The following is a 13,325-nucleotide window of genomic DNA, read 5'->3' as shown; positions in this document are numbered from 1 at the left end:
TTTCTAGTGATTGATTTTTACCAAATAAGTAGTAAGGGGAAGTTTGCTGGGGACCATTTGGCAGAGATTTTCCTCTTTGATGAAAAGGGAGTGACTCACGGTGAAAAACCCTGACCCCTTCCTTCTTATCTTTGAAGGTAGATGTTGGAAGGTGTAATGCCTACAGGTATGACAACTGTCTTTCAAACACGAGGGGATAGCCAAAAGAATTACAGCAAGTCCTACTCAGGGACCCGTAGTCATCGAGTCAGCTACCTCTCAAATGTGAACTTTATGAAACAGTGATGTCATGATTGTTGAAGATGCTTTTAGTTGGGCACACCATACTGATGTGCCATCTGGGACTGTCGCACTGCGATATGCCCATAAAATCTGTATTTGTTTTCCTCATGAGCATTTACATAAAGTGTATTTCCTATCCTCTTTTACAGTTAGGTGGGGCCATGGGGCAGAACTTTCTGATAGAATATGGTAGAAGAGATAAATGCCACACTTCCAGGCATGTCTCCTGCCACCCAAATCTTCCACATAATCTTCCAAGTCTTCTCTCTTCTCCTTTTTGCTAGAGTACAAGGAGCATTTAGGTTTCTGAAAGGTGGAGAGTTCACAGGGAGGATCTAATATAGTTCTTGCTTCTTCTGCAGGCATAAAATGCTTAATGGAATTGGTTCCAAACCAGCTGCAGGCAGAGTTCTCTAAGTTTCTCCAAGTGTCTGTGATTGGGAGTGGTGGCTGGAGTGCAGGTCAAGTGCAGGCTGGCTAGTCTGTAGATACTGATTCTCTTCCTGGACATACGGTCTTTAAAGTAGTTTTTCTTGTCCCTGGCCATGCTAACCTTTCTCCCTCAACACTTTTCTCCCTTTCTCTGACCTTCCAGTACAGGGAAATCTTTTTATAATTGAGGTGAGATTTATTGTTTGTTCACAAGAGTTTTTACTGTTCTCTTTTGGTTTCTGCTTTTGACATTCCATAGCCAAGAATTTTCCTTTTTTTCTCCTTTGTTTCTGCTGGGTCTTTATCTTCCTAATGCAATGAACTTGAAGTGCTTAGCTGACTGAATGGGGAAAAATCCAGCAGCAAAGAGAAGTGATAAAAAATATTTCAGTTAATTTTTCAAAGTAGCATGCAGCTATATATTTTTAAATTTTAGGAGCAATATGGAAATATTATCATCATAAAATACAAATGATATTAAAGTAATCAATGTATAAAAATAAAATTAAAGTCCCCTTCAAATTATCCCTACTCTCCTCCCAAGCCTACTTCTTTTTGCAGAGATTTTGATTATTAGTTGTTTGGTTTCAAGATCTTAGGTCCATGTATTTACATATATAACTGTTTTATATGATATATATAGCTTTACAGAGAGTTTTGATTAATAAATTCTATCATACTATGTGTAATCTAAATCAACATTTTTGTTGAAGATCTTTTAATGCCTTTAATAGAGACATTTAACATGAATCTTTAATATAGATTCATCCCATTTTTTAAGCAAGTGTAATTTATTTACTTCCAGTGATAAATCATAATATAATTAACTATCCCCTCATTGATGGACATTTTGAGAAAGGTGTTCTTTTCTCCTGCAGTTGGCTCTCGACTTTGTTAACCAGATTGCATTTCTCCTAAGCATTCAATGGTTATCACTACTGTGTAACAAAATACTTTAAATGGTCTGCAGTTTCCCTATGGATTAGTAAAATTTTAAACTCTGCACTTCAATTCTCTCTCAATATCTGGAATTTTGTTAGCTATTTCTTCACTTAAGGTTGAGTAATTACATAATTTATATAATTACTTTCTTCCTCCAAGGTACTAATTTTGACTGTGTCTTGTGAATTACTGGAAAATGCTAGTCTTGCAGTCAGGACATTGGGCCTTTGATCAAGGAACTTAACTTCTCTGGTCTTGGCTTTGTGTGTTATCAAAAGGTTTGGGCTAGCTGGCATTTAGAATGCTGTGTGTCTTTGAATCCCCCTCACTTAATTGTCTGCTATTTGAGAAGAGAGTGTTTTCTCATGAAGCCTGAGCATCATAATAGTTAACATTTACTGTTGTTTTTAACCTTGAATTGGGCAGAATTTAAACATACACAGCTTTTTAGTTATACGTTATGTTACATATATTTTTAGCTCTAAATACTTTATATAGCCCTTGGTACTATTTTAAATAGCGTTGTATTTTCCCTTACATCTTCTGATTTGCTATTTCTATTGTAGAGGGACTTGATTGGTTTTTAAATTTTTGATCTTGTAACCCTCTGCCTTGGTGAACTATATTATTAGTTTTTACTATTTTACCTGTGGATTATTTTGGATTTCCTAGATAAATGATGATATCAAATGTAAACAATGTATTCCATGAAGAACTTTAGTTCATTATAATGCATCTTATATACTTTTAAAACTCATAACTGTTTTTCATAAATTTTATGACTGCCCCCCTGCACAGAGGTAACTAAAATCAAAGATCTGCATATATCCAGTCCATGTTTTAATTATTTTCTTGCATGTATATATCCATAGCAATATTTAGAATTCATGTGAATATTTATTTACATGATTGTTATAACATTATGAAATGTATTTTGTTTCAATCAACATGTTTTCAAGATTTATCCGGTTCCATCATATGGATCAAGATCCATTTAACAAGTTCATACTTTTCCATCAAATGCATGTAAACTCATTTACGTTCTATTCAAATATTATTGAACAATTGAATTGTTTCCATTACTTCTCTGGAACAAACAGGATTTAGTAGAACATTGTGTAGACTTCTCCTGAGACTCAGAAAGCATCAGGCTGTTTGAAGGATTGCTGCTTGCCTTTAGCCCCCTTCCACAGGCCTCCTCCAGTAAGACACTTGAAGCATGGACAACATTGGTCAGGAATTTCAAGCACAGATGAAAGGAAAATTCTCTCACATGGGGAGATCTAAGCCACTGCCCAGAAGGTAACAGGTTAATTTTAGGCATCCTGTTGGGCTCTAGGGAGAATCTGTGCTGGCCTGTACCGCCGTCCTTCTGCCTCTCCTCAAAACAAATGTGGAGAAAAGGAGAATCCAAATACCATGAGCAGACAAAGGGAGTGATCTTGGGGGCTGAAGCTGTTGTTGAGATCTCAGAATGGAGTGTGAGGGCACTGTGCAACCAGATGGCTCGGCCCTGCCTTCTGAGAACTTCTTTCCAAGGAATGCTAGTGATTAAGGTGGTGCCTGACACATGCAGCTGATATGGCCCACATTGTCACAGAAATCTGCTGCTTTATGAGTATCTCTTCTTGTTCATACACTCTTGTTTCCCATTATTTGGTCACTGCCTTTTGTACTTCACTAATGTGAATCATGATACCTAGAGGACCGGGCACATGAATGACCCTTCTTACTAGGCAGCATTAGTCCATAGCTTGACGGTGAGGGAGGAGGTCAAACTAAACTCAAGAAGGAAAGATGGTGTTGAAGAGATGATCTCAGGGCTGGGTGTATTTTCTCAAAAGCTGATGAATGATCAATAGCTCCCAGGCTGCAAGTGTTTCCTGGAGGCCTACTGGCCATGGGGCTGGGTTCACTCAGTGAAGGAACCAGGTACCCCCTTTATTTCATTCCTTGCTCATGCTTGTCCTTCTGCCAGCTTCTCTGCTTTTGATATACACTCTGCAAGACTGAATTTCTCCTGAAACCACTTTCTACTTGTTATTCTAGTCTTATGAGCATTTATTGTCCCTTTCCAGTGTTCCCCTAAAATGCCACTGCAGGGAATTTATAATTTGATGATCATACTTCTTACCATATTCTCACCAAATTCTGATAAATTTTATCTACTTTATGCCATAGTATTTGCATATCAAGAATACTTATACCAACTCTGTAGCTGTAGGTTAACCCATGAGGAATCTTGTCTTTTTCTCTCTTTTGACAAACCCTTTCCATCTTTCAAGGTCCTTTGCTTGACTGTCTCCTACCCTGACTCTTTTTTTTTAAAGTTCATTTTTTGCTATTTCAGTAAACTTTCAATCTCCTTCTCTAATTTCCTCACAAGCATGTAGAATTTATTTCTTGCAAATTAAAGGATGTTTGGTTGTTGAAAAGGGATAACCTCTCGGGTATTCTTGCAAGTATGGAAGCTTCCCTGTCTGGCAATCCTTTGAAGCAGGCCCCATGGAGACTTGCAGTTGAGTTCCAAACCTTCTAAGAACGAAACTCGCACCAAGAATATGTCTCAGCAAATTAATGTCCCTGGACGACTTCCTAAGCTCAGCTTTGAATTTACATCCAATTAAGAGAATTTAGGTAAAAATCATGGGGCTATATGTGTCCTGAAATCCGCTTAAATAGAATAAGAACAACAAAAATATCCCAAAATTGGAAGAAAATTGCACTTAAAATTAGGGAATAATCCCATTTCATAAATTATGAAGAATATCTGCTATACATGATAAAGTTTCCCTATTTTTAATCTGGCCAAGGAGTGTGTGTGTGTGTGTGGTTGTGGTACGGTGAGGGTGGAGGTGAAGCTGAAAGGGACCTTTGATCTCTAGTTACTTATCCAGACAGATACAGGGGAGATCCCCATTGCCTACAAGAGCTACATCAGACCTAAAGATTCCTGCTGTTCCTGGTAGGCTTTTTGGAGCAAGATGGAATGCAGAGGCCTGGGGTTCCCTTCCTGTCTCTCAGTTAACATGCCACTCTGGGATTTCCCGGCCTTATCATGGTGCTGCCAAGAATCTGATCTGAGTACCCTGCTGCTCTGGGTCCCCAGATCCTTCTCTTCTCATTCCTGAGGAATATTTGTACAAGTCTCTTGGCCATGCCCTTCCTCTCCGAGGCATTCTACTTATTCTTCAAAACTGTAAAGCTCCATATTTTTCAGCAGTAGTTTTGATGGCTCATTAAACCTAGGGCTAAAATCACTGTCAATAGGTAAACTAGTTTATCCTTTTTTAGAGGTCACGGGAGTTTGTCTTCAAACCTCTCTAATAAGGAGGGACATATAATAATAAAATTAGCTAGATATTACTGAGAACTGATCATGAACCAAGCACTCTTCTAAGCAGTTGTTTGACTCATGCAATCAGTCTGAAGAATGACTCTAGGAGGCAGATGCTATTTTCTCTTAGGATGAGCACCTTAGTGGTTTAAGGAAATGTGGGCACAACTCCTGGAACCGTCTGAGAACTTTGTTCTTTTTCTGCAGCCTTGAATTCATCTGAGACCAGACCACACTAGTCTGAAGCATATGAAAGGGTGGATGAAGAATTTGTTCATGCCTGAAGTTACCATACACTGTAGTCACATCAGCTACTAAGAAAAAGTTCTAAGATCAGTGAAGTGCACCTGGTCCAGATAAGGCACATGATTTCAGACAGAAATTATGTGCAGAAAACCTCTGGCCTGGGGGAGTTCTGAGTTTGTTCTGTTTCTTCCCATGAAGTTTAGGTTCAGGGGATCCCCCTTCATACCATTATCACCCCTATAGGTGTTGGAGCCATCCACAACTCAGGGCTTATAAGTGTCCTGGCATAGTGGATGCAGAATAAGTTGGATGAGACACCCCTGAGTGTCATTCTTGCTGGGGAGTCACGGGTGAAGTGCTGGCTGCTGGAGATGCATGTTTGCATGGGGGCAAGCAGAGCGTCTCAGGATGCTGCTCTGCACTTATTTGTGTGTCCTTTTCTGCCCGGGTCCCTTGTTCAGCCACCTCTGACCTTCCTCCTCCATCCTCAGCCCAGGGAGTCCCTATCTTCACAAGAGTAGGACATTTGCCTCATCTTCCCTTATCATATCCTTTCTCCAAAATGTTGTCATTGTGAGTTTTTCCCATTTCCTAGACTCGTTTCTCTCCATTCATTTTTGTTCTGTCATCTCTTTCCTGCAGCCTGCTAACTCAATGGGGTGTTTCTTTCTATCCAAAGATGAAAGAAATATCAGCCATTAAAAACAAAACAAAACAAAACAAAAACAAACAAACAAACAAAAACAAACAAAAAACACAGACATACCAGGAAAATTTCAAAACATTTATCCTGCCACATTTTAAAAAATCACACAACCAATATATAGAAAGTCTCAGTGTAAAAACTCAAATGATTTAAAAATTGAGTAAAACTTAAATTTTTTCCATACTCCTTCCCCAATTTATTTTAGTCCTCAATGTTAACCTCATTAACCATTTACTATGCTAACTTTCAGACATTTTCCTATGCACACATATAATTTTCTTTCTTCACATAGAGTGTGAACTAGATCACCTCCAAAATGCTGTGATTCTGTGATTTACTCTCTCTCACTGAGCCATCCACTGATAAAATAGTCCTTTTCATGGAGAAGTAATTCTAATAGCTAATAGTTAATATCTGCCAAGTGCTTGCTGTGTGTCAGGCACTCTTCTAGCTACTTTATATATACTGTATATATTATATATACTTTATATTTGATATTACATATTATCACATGTAATTTTCACAACATCCTTATAAAATAGGTATAATTATTGACCCCATGTAACAGATAAGTGCAGAAAAGTACAGACAATACACAGAGGTCAAGTGACTCCTCCAAGACGTAAGAGCAAGTCAAAATCCATGACTTTAGTTATTTTGCTCTATTGCCGCCATCTGGGAGATGATGGTTTTGCCACAAAAACTGTTAAAAATCATGTTAGATTTTTACATCTCTTAAGACAATCATGGTACTGTTATATGGGAGAGGTTAACTAAACTGACCCTTTATTTTATAAAACTCCATGTAGCTGGATGAAGGAAAACAGCTACAGATTCAGGGTTCCCACTACCCCCCTCCCCTTTTTATAGAAAATAGCTTCTTGTATGCAGTTCATGTAATGTCAAGTCTAGGATGTAGTCCAAATACACAGGGAAAAATGGAGATATATAGAAAAGTACTTAAAGTTGACAAGTACTAGGAGTATAGTATTATCGGGGCCTAGGTGGAAATGCACGGAAAAAGCTTGCCTGGTTCCATTTCAGGCCTTTGGATATGCTCCACCAACTGCCATGGTCCCTGGGTCAGCTACTTGGCCCATTTGTTGATACAGTAGTATCCACAATTTGATAGAATCATAAGGACGCCTTAAACTTAGTTAGCAGTTCTACATTCTTGATGCAATAATATTTTCAGGGTGTGGGAGGACATCAAACTATGGAAATATCCCTGCAGAGATTTGCTTATTAAGTTAGTTTTCTTCCGTCTTCCTGGTACTTTCTGGTTTTTTTTTGCTAAACACCAGGGGTTTTGCCTTTATTTTTCAGATACATGTTTTTCCTTTGTCTAATGAACTTTTGAATACTTTTCGATAAGATATTAAGGTTGGAAAAAATAACCATGTCTTTAAAATAAGAAAGATAGTGATAATGATAAGTATATAAAGCCCTAAAACTGAAGATATTCATTATAGTCTGTTAATTGGAATGAAAAGCTCATGCTTACTAATTCAGAGTCTATAAATAAAAGCCAAGGATTATTTGGGGCATCTTTGGGGTCCTTATTCCTGATCCTGGTGAGCCTCCACCATTTCCAATGAGTAGGGTTGACACATAAAATACAGGCTGCTTAGTTAAATTTGAGTGTCAGAAAAATAATGAGTCCATTTTTAGTCTAAGTATGCCTAAGTATTATGTAGGATATACTTATATTAAAATAATTATCTGTTGCTTACCTGAAATTCAAATTTAACTGGGTATCATATTTTTATTGGCCAAATCTGGCAGCCTACTGATGGACCACAGTAGAGGCAGCTAAGGGAAGGTACAAATAGTCACAAGTTGCTTGAGTTCTGGGAACAATGTGAAATCTTGACTGCAAGTACTTCCTTGGGCTTCCCTGAGTTAAGGTGACCTTCCTGACCTTCCTCTTAAGAGCTTTCTAGTAAGTCTGGAAGCCCATATCTAAGGGGGAGCCCCAAAGTGACTCTCACCCTCATGACTTTGTTTCCAGTTCAAAATGGAATCATCCTAAAAATAGCTGCATGTGGCCAAGAAAAGATGATGAGGTTTGTGAAACTGGGATGAACACAGCTTTGACACCTATGTGGTTTTTCCATCTTAGGAGATTTAATGGGATTGATGTGAAAGATTCTAGGTCCCCAGATAGACAGAAAAAGTCCTGTTATACATCTAGATGCATGATCAGGCTCTAGTGGGTCAGAGCACACAGACGGGTGCAAGCTTAGATGTTTGTAGGGACCAGATACAGACCTGAGTTTCAAGATGGGAACAGGTACAGACCTGAGTTTCAAGATCACCTTTTATGGCCTGTGGAAACAACAATGAACTACACAGTTTCCAGAAGGGAAATCACAGAGGAGATCTTGGCTTCATCACATGTAGACTCTTATATTTTGTTCTATGTAGATGGTGTTTCAAAGACGGAGTTTGTTTACAACTTTGGAGGTCCAGGAAATTCTCTGATATACTCTTCGGACTCTCACTTTCTGAGAAAAAGCAGGGCTGAGGCTACAGAAAAGACATGAATTGTCTGGGCTGACAATGGCACTGCCCAGACCCTGAAGATGTTATGCTGCTCCTGGTACGATGCAAAGGGATTTTCATCTGTTTTGTTCCCTTTCCTGGCACAAATATCTGATATTTATGTAACACTGGTATTACAGGAGCCAAGGACAGCAAATTATTAGGATAATTTGGACCATAGTAGAGGCAGCTAAGGGAAGGTACAAACTGGTTTTTGAATAGTCACAAGTTGCTTGAGGAGTTCTGGGCACAATGTGAATAGGGATGTGTGGAATGGGAAGAATGTTGCTGGAAATTCACAAATGGCGCATGAAGAGGGATGGTACTGGGCTGTGATTTGGGTTGCAGGCCAGGGAGTGAGGAATAGCATTAGGGATTGGCCAGCTTGTCATTCATTCGTCTGTTCCTAGGTATTTATTGAGTTACTGTCAGGTGTTAGGTAGTATTCTGGGTTTTGAGATACAACAGTGAAGAAAATGAATTATCAGGCTTTAAGGAGCTTATAGTTCAGTCAGAGAGACTGATAAATAAATAGGCAATGACAATGTAGGAGATAGAAGAGGTAAGTGCAAACTGTGGAGGCAAACAGGAACATCAGCTAATTAAGTTTAGTTGTTGGGGTAGGGAATGGGGGACCCAGGAAGGACTCTCAGCAGAAGTGACATTGGAGTTCTGCAGGGTGACTAAGAATTTTCCAGGACTTTCCCAGGCAAAGATGGAGAAATGGAAAAGTTTTGGGCAGAAGGAAAGTCTGTACAGAATCTCTAAGATGAAGAGAATGTGCACATTCTTCAGTATGGTTGGGCATAAAATTCAAGGGAGAGAGTGACTGGGAAGGGAGACAGAGCTCTGTTGACTGTGTTAACAAGTTTGGACTTGTTCTATGGGCTAATAAGCAGAAAAGTGACTTCATCAGATGTGTGTTTTAGAGAAGTCACTAAGGTACCTGGGTGTGGAGTGGATTTAACTGAGCATCAGCCAACATGGAGTAAGCTCAAATTCTTCTGTGTGTGGACCAGTGTCCCATATGGGACTAGGTAGGTTGCTGGGGCTAAGGTGGAGGGTAGGGGACAGTGAGTTTCGTTTTTTTGTTTTTCTGTTTCTTACATGAGGCTGCACCACCACGTTGATTCCACTAAGAGTAACATGCTCAGTAAATTTCCTAATTCTGCAAGGCAGATCTTTCTTTGTATTATTCTAAATTACCTTAAAATCCAAAAGGGTGATCACTATAGAAAAAGGGTCTGGTGGCTGGGCGCAGTGGCTCATGCCTGTAATCCCAGCACTTTGGGAGACCGAGGCAGGTGGATCAGGAGGTCAGGAGTTCAAGACCAGCCTGGCCAACATGGTGAAACCCTGTCTCTACTAAAAATACAAAAATTAGCCAGGCATGGTGGCAGGCACCTGTAATTTCAGCTACTTGGGAGGCTGAGGCAGGAGAATTGCTTGAACCTGGGAGGCAGAGGTTGCAGTGAGCTGAGACTGCACCATTGTACTCCAGCCTGGGTGACAGAGTGAGACTCTGTCAAAAAAAAAAAAAAAAAAAAAAAGGAAAAAGAAAAAGGGTCTTGCACATGTAGTAGCCTGTTGGGGTGATCAGGTCCCAACACCAGGTCGCGGGGGTGACAAAGTCTGGCGGAGCCAAAGGAATGAGGAAAGACAGTTTAAGAGAGAAAGTGGGTCCAGGCAGCCAACGAGAGTATGGAGGCTGTGAAGGCCCCGAGCTCTGGAAGCCCAGACTATTTATTGGTGATCAAACAAAGAAACAGGTGGTGAGAATGTGGGGGTCAAAAGGGCAAGCGCATAATATACAGCTGTGATGGTTTAGCATTTCTTTTGTAGCATATGGAACATATTCTGCTACTGGAGAAAATGGGGAGCACGTTCTTCTAGTTTAAGTTAGAAACAAGGAACCAGCAAGTCTGGACTCATTCCAGGGACCACGAGGGGTTTTATGCCCTGAGCCCTGGGCATTATGTTAGACATGCAAGACCTGCCTCAACTTTTTTCCCAACACTCAGCTTTTTCCCAACAGTAGCCAAGTGAAAATAACAACTGATGGAAAAAAATGAAATTTAAGGAATTCTGGGGCAGGGACCTAGAAGTTGTAGCAGTAAGGGCCAAGACACTTGCAGAATTTCTAGCTTTATGACTCCTGGTCCTCTTTACCTTCTTTTCTTTCTATCCCCACATGCTTGTGAGGATGAAAGGGTATTTAATGACCTTTGATCATATTCCCTTTTATGGGCCCTTCCTACACATTCAATAGCTTCTTTCTTTGTCATGAGAAAAAGATTTAATTAATGATCGTGATGATAAAATGAGTTGCACCGGCTGAGGCAATGTATGCCACATGTTGTAAGCAGTGGCAAATGTGGCGTAGTTGTAAATTTCTTCAAAAAAATTTCTCTAGTCCAAATCTGCACCAGCTCAGCATGCAGTGCTGCTCCCCTAGAACAGAGCAGGACAGGCCTCGTGGGCTCACCTCAAAGGAGGCAATGGAGTTTTGATTGGACCTCACCACAGGTAACCAGTTTTTGCTTCAGAAGAAGTTATCAAAAAGCCAGAAAGCATCTCTCCTCTTCAAACTAGTTGCTGAATACATCACTTATTTAACACCCTCTCTTCTCCACCAAAGGCTGTGTGTGTGTGTGTGTGTGTGTATGTGATCCAGATCTACTCAAACATTTCAGAAGTAATGTTAAAATAAGAAATGAATTCTCTATATGAATGAATTTCAATACATTTTCGTGTATAGACTGGTCTAAGTCTCTTGGCTTTCTAAAATATTTACCTTGTTTTTATTTTAAGAGAAGAAGACTTAGGCCTACCTCAGGGGAGGGAGCCACTCCTGGAAGACTCTTTAGCTTCACTTTTGAGGAAGGTTAAATATTCCTGTGGAAGGAAGCCTCCAGTCACATTGATAAAAGATCTTCAGTTCTGTCAAGCACAGACTTAGGAAAGGTTTTCTTTTCTCCATATATGTGTGTGTATGCACACACACCTATGCACACACACCTATGTCTACATTTAGATTAACACTGAATTGTGTTTCACAACCAAGGTGCAAGAAGGAAGACTAATCACGGCAGACACCCCCACTGCCTCCCTGCCACCCTGTGTGGTTTGAAAGTAACAAAATTCCCTTAAAGGTAATGTGCTACTTATCTTCCTGTCAGTCACCCAGTACCATTTATAAATTCTAGAGGGCTACTGTTAGTAAAACCCTCTTGCTTTCTATTCCTGAGCATGTTTCATCATTATACATTCTGATCTTGGAAATGTAATCTTTAACAAGGTACCAATGTCTGTGAAATGTCACTCCAACAAAGGATATCAGTATTCTCCATGGCTTTTGTTGTATTAGGATTTGACCTTCATTGCTAATTGTTGGTCTGTCTTCCTCGCTTACAGCTTATTTGGATGTACATTTCTTCTATCTGTTACCACTTCAAAGCTTTTGTCTAGAAATTAGACTAGTAAAATAAAATAGAAGTGTTTTCCCCTATGATATCCTTTTCCTTTGATATAAATAATTGAAAATTGGGTATGATAGCATAAGAGGACTTAAAGTTTGAAAGTTTTAAGAAAGATTTGGAGAATCAGGAGTAAGAGAGAACAAATGCACATGAGTATAAAATATTATTTTGCCCAAAATGCTACTTAAAATGGATTTGAATTTAGGTTTATTATAGAAGATGGTTACACATTAGGTCTTTGAGGTTCTAACATCCAGATGTTCTTTAAAAATCTATTTTAAAGTTCTAACTGGAGATTTAGAATAAAATTGCCAGAATGTGAAGAGGTAAAAGAAAAGTCAGATTGGAAGGATACTACAAAAAATAAACTTCCCCATCAATGAACAGGCAATGTGAATGGAAGTCAGATGGGAAAGGAAACAGATGCAGAGATGGTCTTGTAATTAATGGAGCTTGCAGCTCTTTAAAAATGTTAAACTTGGCTGGGTGTGGTGGCTCATGCCTGTAATCCCAACACTTTGGGAGGCTGAGGTGGGCAGATCACTTGAGGTTGGGAGTTCAAGACCAGCCTGGCCAACATGGTGAAACCCCATCTCTACTAACAATACAATAAAAATTAGCTGGGTGTAGTGGCACAAGCCTGTTATCCCAGCTACTTGGGAGGCTGAGGCAGGAGAATCACTTGAACTCGGGAGGTGGAGGTTGTAGTGAGCTGAGATCACACCAGTGCACTCCAGCCTGGGTGACAGAGTGAGACTCTATCTCAAAAAAAAAAAAGAAAGATAAAGAAACAGAGAAAGAAAAGTGCTAACTTGAAAGAGGCAGGTACAGAGCATGAAATGAAAGCTTCTCATAAAAGATTTTATGAGAAATTTGGCCCATTTGTCAGGGCCACCAGGTGGGAAATTTCTTCATTTTTGGTACACAGGCTGTCGTTTCAAAGATATGAAGACACAGGTCTTTCTCTGAAGGTTGTGGATGGTCATATTCTTTAGATACAATTTCTAGAGCTTAGCGTATACTCATTCTAAGGAAAAGATTTCTCTCAATCTAAGGACCTAAGAAAGCAATGGGAGGCAGAAAGAGAACTTACTCTGGTTTGTTACTTCAGGAAATTTCTTAATCCCTCTAACCCTAACTTCCCCATCTGTAAATTGGTGATGATCATAATAGGGTTGCTGTGAACTTAAATGAGATCATGGATATTGGTTGCTCAAAGAAATACCTGGCACATAGGAACTGCGTAATAAATGGTAACCAGCAATTATTATTAAAATCATAGAGAGTAATTCATCTTAGGCTTTTGTCAAAAGAGACTTATTATCTTAATTGCTTAGATGACTTGTGAACCCCTCTG

At 39.5% G+C, this 13,325-nt stretch overlaps 1 pseudogene; it reads left to right on the top strand.

Annotated features, from left to right (window-relative positions):
* LOC103244398 (large ribosomal subunit protein uL10m-like) overlaps positions 1 to 13,325 on the top strand; it is a 37,221-nt pseudogene that overhangs the window by 2,935 nt on the left and 20,961 nt on the right.

This window comes from Chlorocebus sabaeus, chromosome 23 (genome assembly GCF_047675955.1).
Source record: "Chlorocebus sabaeus isolate Y175 chromosome 23, mChlSab1.0.hap1, whole genome shotgun sequence".
In the NCBI taxonomy this organism is placed as follows: Eukaryota; Metazoa; Chordata; class Mammalia; order Primates; family Cercopithecidae; genus Chlorocebus; species Chlorocebus sabaeus.
Note: the sequence above shows the minus strand (reverse complement) of the source record. Positions and strands in the feature narration are given on the sequence as shown.